The 14,418-nt window shown below is 45.2% G+C and overlaps 1 protein-coding gene across 20 annotated transcripts in view; it reads left to right on the top strand.

The window, feature by feature from the left end:
• Nucleotides 1–14,418, top strand: part of Adgrl2 (adhesion G protein-coupled receptor L2) — a 614,888-nt gene that overhangs the window by 432,924 nt on the left and 167,546 nt on the right. For 9 of the 20 annotated variants that reach the window (XM_057793310.1, XM_057793306.1, XM_057793309.1 and 6 more), the window contains exon 1: nt 3,780–4,656. The exons of 1 other annotated variant lie outside the window; for it this stretch is intronic. The gene's annotated coding sequence lies outside the window, so the exon portion shown is untranslated. Of the gene's footprint in view, nt 1–3,279; nt 3,398–3,777; nt 4,657–14,418 lie in introns of those variants that run through there. 10 more of the 20 variants (XM_057793304.1, XM_057793303.1, XM_057793298.1 and 7 more) reach the window with 4 other exon arrangements.

Genomic DNA, 14,418 nt, shown 5'->3' with positions numbered 1-14,418 from the left:
CCAGTACTTTGCCACTCTGTCCCTTTCCATGTTCCTCCATTAATTTGTTATGTAAACTGTCACTATTCAGACTGTATTTTGACAAATACCTGATCGTTTTCCTTATAAACAAAGATATATGGATGGCAAACAACTTTGAAAATTAATGTGATTTCAGTCTCAGAAATACATAAGCCTATTGAATAAAATAATTTCTAGTTTCTAGAAGTTGCTTAAATTAAAAACATGCATTTCTGCAGTTGGGAAAACATGTATGGTAAAAATGTTTGAAGCCCACCAATCTCTCTAACCACAGAAGCTAATGAGTTCCTTCTGTTTTCTTTGAATGAAATCACCATGAGTGGTTAGATGTTGATTTAACATAAAACAAATGGAAATGGGTGTTTCTTCTGTCCTTTGTAAAATTTATTTAAAAAAAAACAATTAGCAAGTATGATGAAGAAGTCAATGATTTTGCCATTACTGAAATAATACCAATTGAGTGGCTGTGTCCAGTCCATTGGCTTTTAGGAACAAATAACATATTCCAGTTCTCCTGACCTTGTTCACATCTGTAGACACTCTTTAGCAACTCCGTTCATTTTTTTCTCCTTCTGCTACCATCACACCTGTAATGCTGTAGGTTGTGTTTTGAATTGTCATGAAGTGTCAAGTAAGCTATGTTTTCTGGATGTGGACAGGCTCTGTGAAGTGTATCACATTACTGTTCCTTCTCGGTGTCAGGTCTGTGGCTAAGAGCTTAATCTTGAACATTTAAACTGAATTGATTGGGCTGCCAATTCTTTTTTGTATACCTATACAGAAAGTGGAACTATTAGGATACATAAATAATACGTAATTAAAGAATTCTTAATATTTAAGGTATCTTGGAAAAGGGACATCACTACAAGTGTGTGTGTGTGTTTTGACATAGCAAGTACACATTCTTAGGGTGAAAATTTTCTGAACCTTTGAGCTGTAGAGAATACACTTCCTATTGAATCAAAATTGGAAGTTCTTATGGGTCATTTCATATTCACTAGAGTTTTAACTCATTTTGGCAAACTTTCCTCATTTTAGGTGTGTGTGTGTGTGTGTGTTGTCTCCTTAGAAACATAGTGGAGAGTGACTCACTTTATGTCCTGAGCATCAAAGAGTATCAGACGTATAAAATGTAGACAGTGGTTTCTTTCAGAGATTCTTTCTGAGAGAATTAAATAAATGAGCCAACATATGGCCAGCTTAATTCAGGCAAAAATGTCTATTGATTACTTGCTAAGCTCACTAAATAAAAACTTCAGGCTAAGTTTTGCTTCCCCAAAGAAAATAGGATTAGACGGGTCTGTGCACTCACTGGGGCTTCCTGTGAGTCAGGCCAGATGAATGCAAACCTTGAAAGCTGAACAAAAGAAAGAGCTAAATTTTTTTGGCAAATGCAAATTACTAGTAGTTTGACATACTGTGTATTACGCTCTCAAATAAGCCATTTTTTTAAAAAAAGAATGTGATATAAATGATCTTTGATGTCTGAGAATCATTGGCCTGCTTTCTTTGCACCTTCTTTAAGTAGGCAGACTTAACTTTTCTAGGAGGACCTGCTCCTTGTACTGCTTTTGACTAGTGGGAAAATGCAAGCACACTCATGTTTTGCCTGAGCTCTTCAAAGGTGTATATTTTGCAGACTGCTTTAACTCTGCATGGAGGATATTGGAACTGATTGACCTGAGAAATTCCAAGTGAAGTGTCTGTACCATAAAGCACAGGCACTCTAGGTTGTCCATTTTACCAGCACCCTACCCACAGTAGAAGCAACAGTGCCATCTCTTCTGAATCTGAGAATGATAATGTGATTTGGATATATGGACATTTAACTTCAGATTTTCTGCAGTCAAGAATGCAATTGACCAGTATTTGAATGACTTTAGTGCTGCAAATATTTGGCTCTGAGACAAAATGCAAATGCTAATTGATATTCAGAATATTCGAGTCTTCAGAGCAATCTCCTGTTGACATTTTAATAACATTGTTTGGAATGATTTCCGAAGTGTGGTGACTGCAACACACCCGCAGTAACAAAAAGTACATATTGTTTCTGAAAGCAGACAGCTCAAGTTTCACCCTGTTTCCTAGAGGTTGCAAATCTGGGAGAATCAGCTTCTCGCAGGCAAATGGCTGAATTCATTAACTCACTCAATAGTTTATGAATACAATGGAAAACTTACTGCTTTCTGCTTAGAGATCTTGTAATTAAAAAAAAAATCCAGATTTGATTATTTACCTCCCGGGCAGAAGACGCTTACCCAGTTTTTAAACGCTTATTTTTATTTATTTTCTCCTAGCATGATATTCTTGTGGCTTTGGTCCTTTCAGCTTGTTTCTGTCGTTTGCTAACACTGTCAGCAGAGAGAGACAAGGAAGAGTTCTGAGAGGACAAGAGCTTCTGCGGTTTCTATGTAAGGAAACGGGAGATAGACCTAAGAGACTATGAGTGCTCTAGCAAGCAAAGCCTTGCAGTCTCCTTTCCTTCCGTTGCATATCCTGGTGAGTTTAATCAAAAACAAACAGAACGCTCTTGTGAAATATGGTCAATAAAGTCAAAGTTTAGCTAGCTCTAAGTAACTACAAAGAAAAAGTCATCGCAATTAAAATAAAATGCAACTTTCGTTAACGAGCGCGCCGGAAATCTCAGGTATCAAAGACGCATTAGCCCCGGAGCGTCCCCTGCGCGCCGCAGCCGGACGGAGGCAGCCGAGGCGAACAGACCTCCTTTCTCCTGCGAGCAGTCACACAAAAGGAGGGCTGCGGAAACTAAAAGTTTCGGGGCCTCCGGCTCGGGGCGCGCGGAGCAGAGAAAACCTGGAGAAGGGGTGGGTAAAAGACGCTTCCAGAGCGTCCGGGCGCAGTACTGGCAAGGAGTGAGCTCCTGGGTCTGGAGGGAAGAGGGAAATAGGGAGGGGGATCCCGAGCTGCAGGCTCCAGTGGCCCCAGTGGCTGGCCCCCGGGAGCCTGAATGCCAGGCTCTCCCGTACCCCCTGCACGGGGATCCCCAAATAAAAGCGATGTTTGGAAAGTGCGTGTGTGCGCTCGGGCTGCAGAGCATACTGTGGGCTCGCCGAGAGTGGGGTTGGGGGTGGGGTGCAGAGGGTGAAGGCTGGATACAGAACCCCGGGACCTGGCTGGGGGTGGGGGCAACGCCAGCCGAAAAGCCAGGGGGAGGGGAGGGGAGGGACGGGAGCCTGCGCTGGCGCCCCTGGGGCGCGTTCCGCAGCCGTGCGCGCGCGTCCCCCGCCGCCGCCACCACCACCACCAGCGCCTCCCCGAAAGCCCTGCGGCCGCCCCACCGGGCCGAGCCCCGGCCGGCCAGTCTTGGGGCGGCTGCTCGGCCGTCGCCACCGCCACCCGAAAGGCTAGATCGCCAGTAAGTGTCCCCTTCGCTTCTCCTCCTCCTCCTGCCCTGCGCTCGGGCGCCCCGCTGCCGCAGCTGCTCCAATGGAGTGGAAAATGGCCATTGGGCGCAATGAGTTCTAGATTATCTGCTCCGCGTTTTGTACTCAGCTGCCTGTCTTAGGAGTTTGCACAAGCCCCTTAGCTGGCAAACGCGGGAAGGAGAGACGGATGCTGCGCCGCGGTCTGTGCTCATATGTTTATATGATTAGCAGTCCTGGGGTGGGGGTGCTGGGGGTGGGGACTGAGGAGGAGGAGGAGGAGAAGGAGGCAGGAGGTGACTCCAGTTCAGCCCTGGCTGAGTCCGTGTCAGGACTTCGGGCTCCCCGCCTCTCGCTCCCTGCTCTCCTCGCTCTCCTCTAGCTCTCACTCTCTCCGCGCTCACACACACTCACACACTCACACACGCACACACACATTCACAGGCACACGCACGCAGAGGTGCCCGAGCGCCATCGGGAGCTTACCGGAGGATTCTTGGCGATTGTTGAGGGGACCAGCCTCCCTCCGCGGCTGTGCATCGGCGCGGCTCTTCCCTGCTCCTCCCGTCGCTCTCCCTGAACCCGAGTTCCTCGTCTCCTGCGGCCGCAGAGCTCCCCCAACCCCCAGGCCAGGGGCCCCGAGGTGTGAGGAAGGACCGGCGGCAGAGTCGTGCCCCAGGCCGCAGGGGCGGCGCGTGCTCCGGATGCAGGTCCTGCCGGCTCTGCCCGTGCGCTCCGGGCTTCTCCGGACAGACTGAGGGACTTGGCCTCGCTCCCCCGCGCCCCCCCCCCTCCCGCCGCTGCCAGGAGACTCCCGAGTCGGCGCACCTCCGCCAGCCTCGCTCTCTCATCCCCGCAGCTTTTGGTTTTGAATTTTGATTTTTTTTTTTTTGCTCCAAAGGGAGCGTGCGGCGGTAGGCGCGCGCGTGTGCGGGCAAAGCCCCCTGTGTCGCGGAGCGGCGTGTGGGAAACTGCAGGAAGATGTTGACTTAATCCCCCGGCAGCCGCCCGGGCCGCTGGGCTGCTTGGCTGGACTCGGCGGCTGACGGCGGTGGAGACTCGAGCCCGAGGACAAGCCGAGCCGAGGAGCCGCGCGGCGCCGTATCCGGCCCGCCAGCCGCGGCCGCCGCCTCCCCGCGCGCGCTCAGCCAGCAGGAGCACCCCTTGCCGGTCGCCGCGTACCCTCTCTGGCTCCCGTGTCCCCGCAAGGCTCCCCGCACCAGATTGACCCTTCTCCTGGGCGCATACCGAGGTAAGCGCCAACAATGTGCCTCTGTGCCCGACTTCGGAGACCTGTTTGCTGGGCGCCTTCTGATGGGGCTGACACCTCCGGAGGTGGCCGTGTCGCGGGGGCCAGACCCACGCTGGCCACTCGTGCGCAGCCCTTCCCGCCGACATCGATCCGCAGAACTCTGTGCGGTGCAGCCCGCTCGCCGGGCCGCGAGCGGCTATTGTCACGCTCACGGGAATCAGCCTGGCTGCTGGGGACCTAGAAGGCGGGGATGCGGGTTTGCTAGGCAGCTCCAACCTAATCGTGCATTTTGGGGGGCATTTCTTAAAAAGCTTGGGGACCAGAAGGTGCCCTTGGTTCTTTACGCAACGGGGCTGTGGAGGGGGACTGTGAAGTGCGTTTTGGCCCGGGCTGTCCCGCCCCAGGTGTTGGGCCTCAGGCTCGGCAGGGACTCGTCCGTGGGTTGGCCCTGGGAGCGAGTCCCGGGGAAGGGGACCATGGGGGAGGGCTTGGATGAGTTGTTGCGGGCTGTCGTTTCTTGTCGTTGGTCAGGTGGTGCGGAGAGGCGAGGATGAGAGAAAAGCACAGTCCGATGTGGCCTCGCTGGTTTTGAGGCTGGCAGCGATTAGGGGCTCCTGCTGCCGGGGCCGGGGGGTGCACGGCGACGGGGAGAGAGGGTGGCGGGGCCCGGGGACTCGGCGGGCCGGGGCCAGGGCAGAGAAGCTCCCGGACCGGCAGTGAGAGGGCAGCAGCGGGCCGCACTGGGCCTGCAGGAGAAGTTAAGGGGCGTGGGCTCCCCGGCTGCCTTTGGGGTGGGGAGCCTACTGGCTCGTGTGCAAGCCCCCGGTTGGAAGCAGCAGGGAGAAGGAGTCGTGGGAGGAGCGCGAGGGGAGGGAGACCCTTGGGGTCGCGGGCGTGGGCTTCTGAATTCAAGACCTTCCGCCACACCACAGGGACAAGGGCGACCCACAGCGAGGAGGCGTCTCTGAGTGTGCAGGACTCGGCAGTCGGGACCAGCAAAGTTTTTTTTTTCCTCTCCGCTGAACTGCAGGGTTTGGATTAGAAGAAATCGCTGGAAGCTTTAGCGAGTGCGGGGCTGTCTCTAAGCAGAGGCCGAGGCACGTGCGTCTTCTTGGGTGTTTATAGCTCTTGGTCCAGCCTGTCCTCTAAAAGCAACGTCCTGCGCTGCCCATCAGAGCCCTTCCCTGGCGTCTGGGGACTCCTCCCCCTCCCTTCTTTCCTCTCTTTCCCCCTCTCCGGGCCCCTCCATTCGGTTCCTCCAGAAACAAACTGTGTTGTCTCACATTCAGACGGAGGAAATGTTTCCCTCCTGCTTCAAGAAAGGTGTCAGGCTGCTTAGCAGCTTCTTCAGGCAGCCTGGGCGCGCCTGAGCCTCAGCGGCAACCAGATGGTTGCCCTTACAAAGGCCAGGTTTCTGAGGAGCGCCCCCCCGCCCCCCCTCCCCCGCCGCTGCTTTTTCTTCTACATTTTCACGGGCCTGAGTTTCCCTATGTGTTCCCCTTTTCCTGAGGCGTCGTTTCTTCCCCAGAAGCTGGTTCATTCATTTCTCCCTCTGCAGCCTAAGTCTTGAGCCTGCTTCCGAGTTGACGCTGCCTACTTCTAGTTCCAACCTTGAAGAAAGGCACGCCCGTTTGGTCAATGATTGCCTATTGGGAGTTTGCTTGCTAAGTCAGGACTGTGGTGGGGGTAAACCTTAAGAAACAGATCCTAAAGAAGCACTAATTACTCCACAGAAACACAGAAGTTTTTGGGGGTGACCGTGACAGCATCCAGGTAGGATAGAATTGTCTGGAGCCTAGCCAAAGGTAGTTGTAATTGTAGTGTGCTTTGATGCTTACTAGCTATCCTTCGAGACTCCTAAGAAAATCTGCTTAAGTTCAGGTGTGTTTTCGAACTTTGTCTCCCTTCCGCCCCCTCACCGTCCAGCAAACTGGTGCGTGATGGAATCCCAAGGAACGCATGCTCTGCTGCTGAGTTCCTTTTGTTGTGGCGCTCTAAAAGAGGTGCCATTTCACATGCTGCACAAATTGTTTGAATTAATGCAAGTGTGAATTCTTACCGTTTGAAGGGGACGATTAGCATATCAAAGGTTTCTTAGCTTCAGCTCAATTGAGAAAACTGCCGCCTGTCTTCCTTTTGCGTCCAAGCCGAGGCCCAAAGGGCACTGGGAATTGTAAAGGGTCCAGGCTGGAAGGAGCATCCAAGCCCGGCTGCCGAACTTTCCCTGTTCTGTAATTATGTGGGCTAAGAAACATTGTCTCTTGCTCTGGAGCGCTTGCAGATGGCAAGACAATTATTTTCTCTTGATAAATGGTTTGTTCTTAGGAAAGCGGTGACCTTTTGTTTTAGGATAGTGGTCTGTTGGTGTTTCTTTTGGGGTGCCCTTAGTGAAACATTCTGAGAAAGCCTTACTTACTGTCTAACCTAAAGCTTTTCCAAAACACACTTTGCTCTGTTATTACAATTAGAAGGACTTCCAATTAGTCTACACAACAGTAACTATTTTGTGATAAGACACTCATTACTACACATCGGAAACTTTTTTATATACTTGCTAAATTAATAGGAATAAAAGGAAGTAGACTTTGTTGAAAATCAAAAGCCCATGTGAGCTTTATTAGCACGACTTTTGATAGAAGTATCAGCTTGGAAAAGGTTTCCAAGTGACAAAGACATTTTATGACTTTTATTTCAATAGATGTAATTTTGTTTAGATACCGTTTTTTGTTTTTATCTTCAAATTTTTGTCAAACACTAGACACTTTTTTGTTTGGATTAAAGATGTTTTTCAAGAAAAATACCCAGTTTGCTTGGTTCAGTTTTCCCCCATCTATAGAGCACTATGTTGTCTGAATTTCTTTTAGCAACCCAGAACTTGAGTGAAGAAAGAAATAAGAAACTCATCTATAGGGCATTTGTGGAGGGCAGAGAGGTCAAGAGAAAACTCTTTTTCTTCTGAGAAAAATTACTTGTATTTATTTCACTTCAGTTTTTTAAAACTGATTTTTAAAGATAAACAGAATGGTTGAAAATTGTAAGCTCCTCTCTCTCTCTCTCTCTCTCTCTCTCTCTCTCTCTTCCCTCTTTTCTTTTCTTTTCTTTTCTTTTCTTTTCTTTTCTTTTCTTTTCTTTTCTTTTCTTTTTGGTTTACCTGTGATGTTTGCTTTTGACCACGAATTGACATTCTTTCCTTGGAGTAAAGATATTTACTCAGGGTTCGGACTCCTAGCTTCTATTTTAATAGTGGAAATGAATTCTAATATAACCGTTTGAGGGGGGGAAACCCCCACCATTAATTGCCTAAATATTTTAGCCTTTTGTTTAGTGGGATGGTAATTGTTTTCAGATCAAGATGAGTATTTTAGTGCCTTCCCAATGGAGAGCATCACTCTCCAATCATTTTATGATAGCTGTTTATCCGCTTGGTTCACTAGCCAAAGAAATACTGTAGTATTGGGGTGGGGGTGTAATTGATTGTAATTGTGACTGCTGTGCTCCAGTTGTGGTTAACGCCTTTGCTTTGAGTGCTAAGTGTTCTCGAGAAGACACACCATCTTGAGTGCTGTTAGTGATCATCCAGAAATTGACTTGAAAATATCGTTCTTCATTTTATATGATCCTGAGTTTAACAAATCTCTAAAGGTGTAAAAGGCAGTGAAACTAGGATTTCTTAGATTTTAGATGACAAAATTGGGCCACTTAGAGAAAAATTAATGTGCAGTTGAAGCTCTTCAGCCGCCATTTGCAATCACCAGGCTGCTATGTGTTGGCAACAGAAAACGAATTTAGAAATGCAGATAGCCCTGGGAGCAGGTAGTTAGGGAATTCAGAATATTGAATCATGTGGGCTAGAACAAACCAATTACTTCAAGTTTTGACATGAGAATTTCCAATAAATAACTTCTGTTTTCCAGGCTTTTCGCTCTGTTTTATTAGTGGAGTAACATCAAAGCCACCAGCATAACTTCCAAATGTCACGAAAAGGAGTATAAACGCAGAGATCTCACACACAGTCCTGCGAGTCCTAATTTCAGATGAGCACTCTGGTGTTTTTACTGCTGCGGTTTCCACAATCAGCTGAAAGCCCGGGCTTCTCGGTGTTTCTGAAAACATGCAGAGAATGCAGAGTTTTAAAACCAAGTTTACTCAGGGTCAGGGCTTTGCTTGATCAGTACTGGGGCTCTGTGTGCTTTCTTAAAATTTTTAGGGTGTGTTTTAGTGTCCTTAAATCATATGGGGTATGAGAAAACTGACCGGGATGTGACGGTCAGAGTAACAGGCGATCTGCAAACGCAAGTCATAAAACGTTACTGCTTTGTTTTCTATAAAAATATTCATTTGACCTAATGTTTGTGAAAAATTATTTAAACGATGGTTTATTAACAGTTGTAGTATGCACTAGAGACAGCATTAGAGATTTATTGCAGTGTGTGGACTTAACACACTTGTACCCATGTATGAACGCTCCATTTTCGTTTTAACAAAAACCTTTTCCCATGTGCCTAAGTGTTGAAAACTAGAGCTCAGGTTAGGCAGGTTTTGCTTGAGAATCAGATACAGTTTTGAGAATGGAGAATGGAGCACCCTGAGAAGTGCTATTCTTAGAACTTTCCCTGCAAGAGGCTTGCACTTTGGCATCTCGATTCCTTGTATCTGCTTTGGAGTCTCCAAGGGCAAGGGGCTCATTTGACACCTGCCTGCTTTTCAGCAGAGGAGATCCTCGTAAAACAAAAACATAGTCATTTTCGGGGCCATATGTGCTAGAAATCGGGTACATGTGATGGAGGAAGGTTATGTACAAACATGCCTATTTAAATGGAAGGTTTTGATAAATTACTAAAAATAGCAAGTTTTGTAACTGGGTGTAAAAAGGACTTGGATCCTTCCAGATATCTTGGTCAGTTCAGCTCTTGTGCTTACAGGTTCACATTGCCTGAATCCATAACTGTTTTGGAACTATTTTGAACAAAGATTAAAACATTTCTACTTGAAAGCCAGAGGGAAAATCATAGGTTGGTTAGCCTCTCTGTTACATAACTCTGGCTCTTGAGATCTACCCAAATACTCACCTCTGCAAATAATTCTTGATTAAAGGTTGAAGACATACTTAATCATTAGATTACTATAATTAGAGCGATCTTATCAGAAAAATAGATGGACTACTTTCTAAAACCTTCTATTGTGTGAGCTGTTCTCCAAGATGGGGTAAAGAAGTGACCTTTTTTTCTTCTCTTCCTAAAAAATGCTTTAAGAAACAGCTTAAGAAAATGATGTGTTGAATATACAGGTAGATGGTTAATTATTGAAATTAAATACAGTGAATTATAGCACTTAGCATGCTGACCTGGTGTGGTCACAAATAAAGAGTCATTAGCACCAATCAGACTTCAGGTAGGTACTTGAATCTGTTGTGTAGGTTTCCTTAGTGTGTGTTATAAACTAGAAAAATTCCTAGTAATTTTGGTGTAAGTCGTTATTTTTAGGCAAGTCATGGGCCGTAAGAATAGGAAGGTCCAATCAACTAAAAATACCTTTTAAAAATCAATATTTTAGGTCTATGGTCTGATAGACTAAAAGCAAGTAATAGTTTGGATTCTTCTAAAATAAATTTCAGTTCAGTAAGTTTTGGAAAGTTTATTATTCTTTCCAGCCATACCCACAACCCACAGCAAACTTCTTATGTTTGACAGGCAAATGTTGCCTGGGAAGAAGAAGTAGGAGCCAAGCTCCTACTTTCAAATAAAGTGCAGTCACGACAGACACTGTGGAAATGTCTGGAAAGCACAAAGCAAATCCAGATACAATTTGTTTAATTACAACAAAAATCCAGCTCTATGAAAGTATACTGTTTGTCTTCATAGAGGATTTTATGCATTGTGTGGTGGTAAGTAAAATCCCATCACACTTGTATAAATTTGTTCAATTACTAGAACAGCTAAAAGAAAAAAAATCAATTTAGATTGAAAAGCAACAGAAATTAGATTACCTTGGTTAGTAGAAACTTGCCAGCGTTGTCGAAATTGCTTAATAATATCAAAAGTCACCATGCTTTGCAGTGTGAGGGCGTTGGCTCCTCTTGTAATATGTGTGTGTTTGCCTACTGGGTAATTTATTGTTATTGTTATTATTATTATGCATCCTTTTTCTTTTCTCTTTCCATTTTATTCATGGCAGTTGTTAGGTAACGCACAGGAAAATGTACTCTTGGGTGGTGGTGTTATTTGCTATAAAGGTTGCTTTTCTAGAATCTTTGATCAATTGACAGTTCAAATCAGTGTCATGAAATGCTGCACATGATTTGAGGAATCTGAAGAAGCTTCCTCCATCAGAAAAGGCGGCCAGTTGGCATCCACAGGACCACATTTTAGGATTTCTTTTTTATCACCAACACTAGGCTTATACAGAATCCTCGATCTTAAATTCTTAGCGCAATAAAGTGGTGCAGACTTCATTGCTGCAGATAGCCGGGCACCTGTTTTATGAGCACCTTGATTCATTCTGGCACTCAGCTTTGCCCGAGTGCATGAATAGTCACCAGCGCTGCTCAGAAGCCACCCGGCTGTTTTTAGGTCATGAAGTCAACTTCCTGGAATTTCTAGGGAAACCAGTTGAAAGGAGGAGGACAAATGCCACTTTAAATAGAGATGTTTAAGTCAGATTTCTGCCTGAGGGTAAAATTTAGGTCTGTCTTTTCCCGGATGTAATGTCTCCCTCTGCAGAGCAAAGCATTAATCGGTGCAGGACAAGAAAGAGTGGGACGAGAACCGGTCCCTGTGTCCTGCCATTGATGTCTTCCTCTCCCAACCTGCAAGGACCATCTTATAAACATTAAAGACAGACACAATATTGCACCTCAGTCTCTGAATTCTGCTGCTGCAATTCATTTCCTACAGCTGGGTGTGTGATCGGGGAGACGAAAACCCCAAACCTCTAGATGCCTTTTTAAAGAGGTGAATGCAGTACTTTATAAAATTAGAAATGCAGGGTTGAAAAATAGGTGGGAGAAGTACCCTAAAATATGTGACCAAGTCTTTATTTTAGAATACATTAAATGATCTTGATTTTCTTTTTAATTGAACGTAGAAAAAAGAAAAGGACATAAAACTGTTAATTATTGGCTGCGAAGGATGGCAGAAGTTGGTGAGACACACCATGAAATCAAACCAATGTGGTCTTGTCAGAACAAAAGCATACAGAGCATCTGTCTTTTTCTGATACACACAATGGGATTTTTAGCGAAGAAGTGGTAAAAAGATGCGCCAGGGTAGACCTAGTAAAAAAGGCAGGGTTTACCCACCAGGGCAAACTCTTTAGCCCCATGTACACATGAACAAGCAATTTACATCCCGAGCATCTTTATTCATTGCTATTTCTGCTATTTCTAGATAGTTTTATGCTAGGAATGAATGGAAGTTTAAAATGCAAATCAGGTATGATCATGGCATGACTCTTTAAAATGATTTGGCGAGTTCAGCTTTGGTCTACTGTTGAAGGTGTTCTCAACCGTTGGACCGTGCATTGTGCATGCTGTCCACTGTTCTCGTCCTCTCTCTGGTCCTGATACCTCCGTCTATGCCTTGAACCCATTACTGCTCAGGGCTTGGATGGCTAAACAATCTAACCCACTTACTGTCAAAATGGCCGTTGGCTGGTGGGCAGCTGAGGTGATGCTGGTCCAGACTGATGCTTTCTTTTGTAGACTGTGGCAACACATTTATTTATGGAGGGTGCAAAGGACAGTTTTGTTGTCTTTTAAAAATAAGCTTTGATTTTAATTGTTTTCAAAAATGGAAGTGTTGTGATACTGCTTTTCCATCAAATGGGAGAACCATTGCAAAATGTTGATAAACTCAATACTTAGCGTTTATTTTCTGTAGAATACCATTACGTAATCAGTTCTCAGCTTCCACTTACATAGGAAAGAGGTGTTAAAAATGATTTTTCTGTCTTCGCTTAAAAGCAACATTTATTTCTCTCCTTTTTATTTCTTCACTCCACACATACCTTCCACAGGGAAATTTTATTCTCCTGCATTAAAAGCCTCTGTCTTTTAGTGTTTGGTGCTGTGGTTATTGATTAGAAATTACATTTCTTACACATCCTTTTCTCCACTCATTTCCACCCCCTCCCCCCACGTACTAGGAACGGAACCTAGGCCTTGCACTTACTGCTAATCTATGTTCTCCCTTTGTGTTCCATCCCCAGCTCCTTCCTTGTGTTCCTAATATTTGGATTCCCAGAACTGTTTTAGTCGCTAGACTCCCCGGCTGTCTTGTAGCTATCAGGAGCAGCCTTTGGTAATGTTACCTATTTATGCTCCTGTATATTCTAGTAGGTGTTTGTGTGGTCACGTGTTGCTGAAGGCTTGCTGTGACCTGACACAGGGTACAGTGGAGACAAGATAGGCTGAACACACTCCGTGTCTCGTTGGCCATGTTTAAAAAGATGGATACAAAACAAAACTGCTTCATTTAGTTTCAGATGCATCAATGAATAGAAATTAGAGACCAGACTCACGATGCCCTAGGCATCTCTGTCATGGGGAAGATAATGCATAGCTAGTTGTGCCTTCTCTGTTTACTTCAATAGACAAATAAAGAGAACTGTTAATACCTTTTGCTTTCCCTGTTGTGAGTGCTGTGGTACCCACAAGGTACCCAAAAGGCAGTTTTCATATTGTTACTGGTTTTAAAATACGTGGATATCCTATGTTTTAAAATTCCTTTGCCTAATTTTCTTTGTTTCCTTGGGGTAAAAAAAATCTAGTGACATAGAATTTTTGTTTCTGTAATTAGCATGGAAATTAATCCATGTCTATATTTTTGCCAGTTTTCCAGTACTGAGGTTGAAATCCGGAGCCCTGTACATGCTAAACAAGTGGTCTGTCTCAGAACCAATCCTATATCTTATAATTTCCATTTGCTCATTAACAATTTTGGTTTTAGGCATCACCTTTGTGGGGTGTGGTGGTATAAGAATGTAATCCCAGCACAGGAGGCTGAGGCAGAAGAATTGCTGTGAGCTGGAGATCAGTCTGGTACCGTGATCCACTGTATCAGAAAATCAAACCAAGCCAAAAGAAACAAAAGTTAAAAAGGAAACAGTTTTTATAAGCTTTTCAATTAATGTAAGGCAAATCAAATTAGAAATGGCTTGTTTCTGTTCATTATTTATGTATTAGAAAGAGGTGGTGGGGTGCCGGGACGGAGAACTCACAGAACTGGCAGCTTCGGTCATTTTCTTCTCAGAGATTTTTGGGTTAACACCTTGTCCCCCAGACTTTGAGACTGTTCTTCCCCCTTTCCTGTCATGTGTACCCTAATTTATATAAACCTGGTGGATGGGCGTTTGGCAAAAGTGGGTCTTGGGTAGAGATGATTTAAAAGAAATTCCGAAATAAATACTACAAAAGAAGTAATGGCATTTACACTGTAGATAACGGTTTTCTAATCTTCATTTTTATGCTAAAGGAATAAAATTTTGTTTTAAAAAGAAAATACTCCTCAGTTTTGGAGTTCCCGAGAGAAAGAATAGGAATGTGAGGTGTATTCATCTCAAACAGTTGTTGTTGATCTGAAGGTGTGTCTCCTTTGCCTGTTTGCTTTGTGTTCAGAAGGTGAGTGGAATCAGTGGGTTGGGCACTTGGCTTTAAGTTGGTTAAGTATAAACAAGGGTTTTTCTTTTTTTCTTTTTTGCCCCCCCCCCCATGTGAATAGCCCTCGGATGACTGCTAAGTTTGGGCATGCTGCCAGGCAAGCTTCT

Source organism: Chionomys nivalis, chromosome 18, assembly GCF_950005125.1.
Source record: "Chionomys nivalis chromosome 18, mChiNiv1.1, whole genome shotgun sequence".
NCBI lineage: Eukaryota > Metazoa > Chordata > Mammalia > Rodentia > Cricetidae > Chionomys > Chionomys nivalis.
This window is presented reverse-complemented; position numbering and strand designations above follow the sequence as displayed.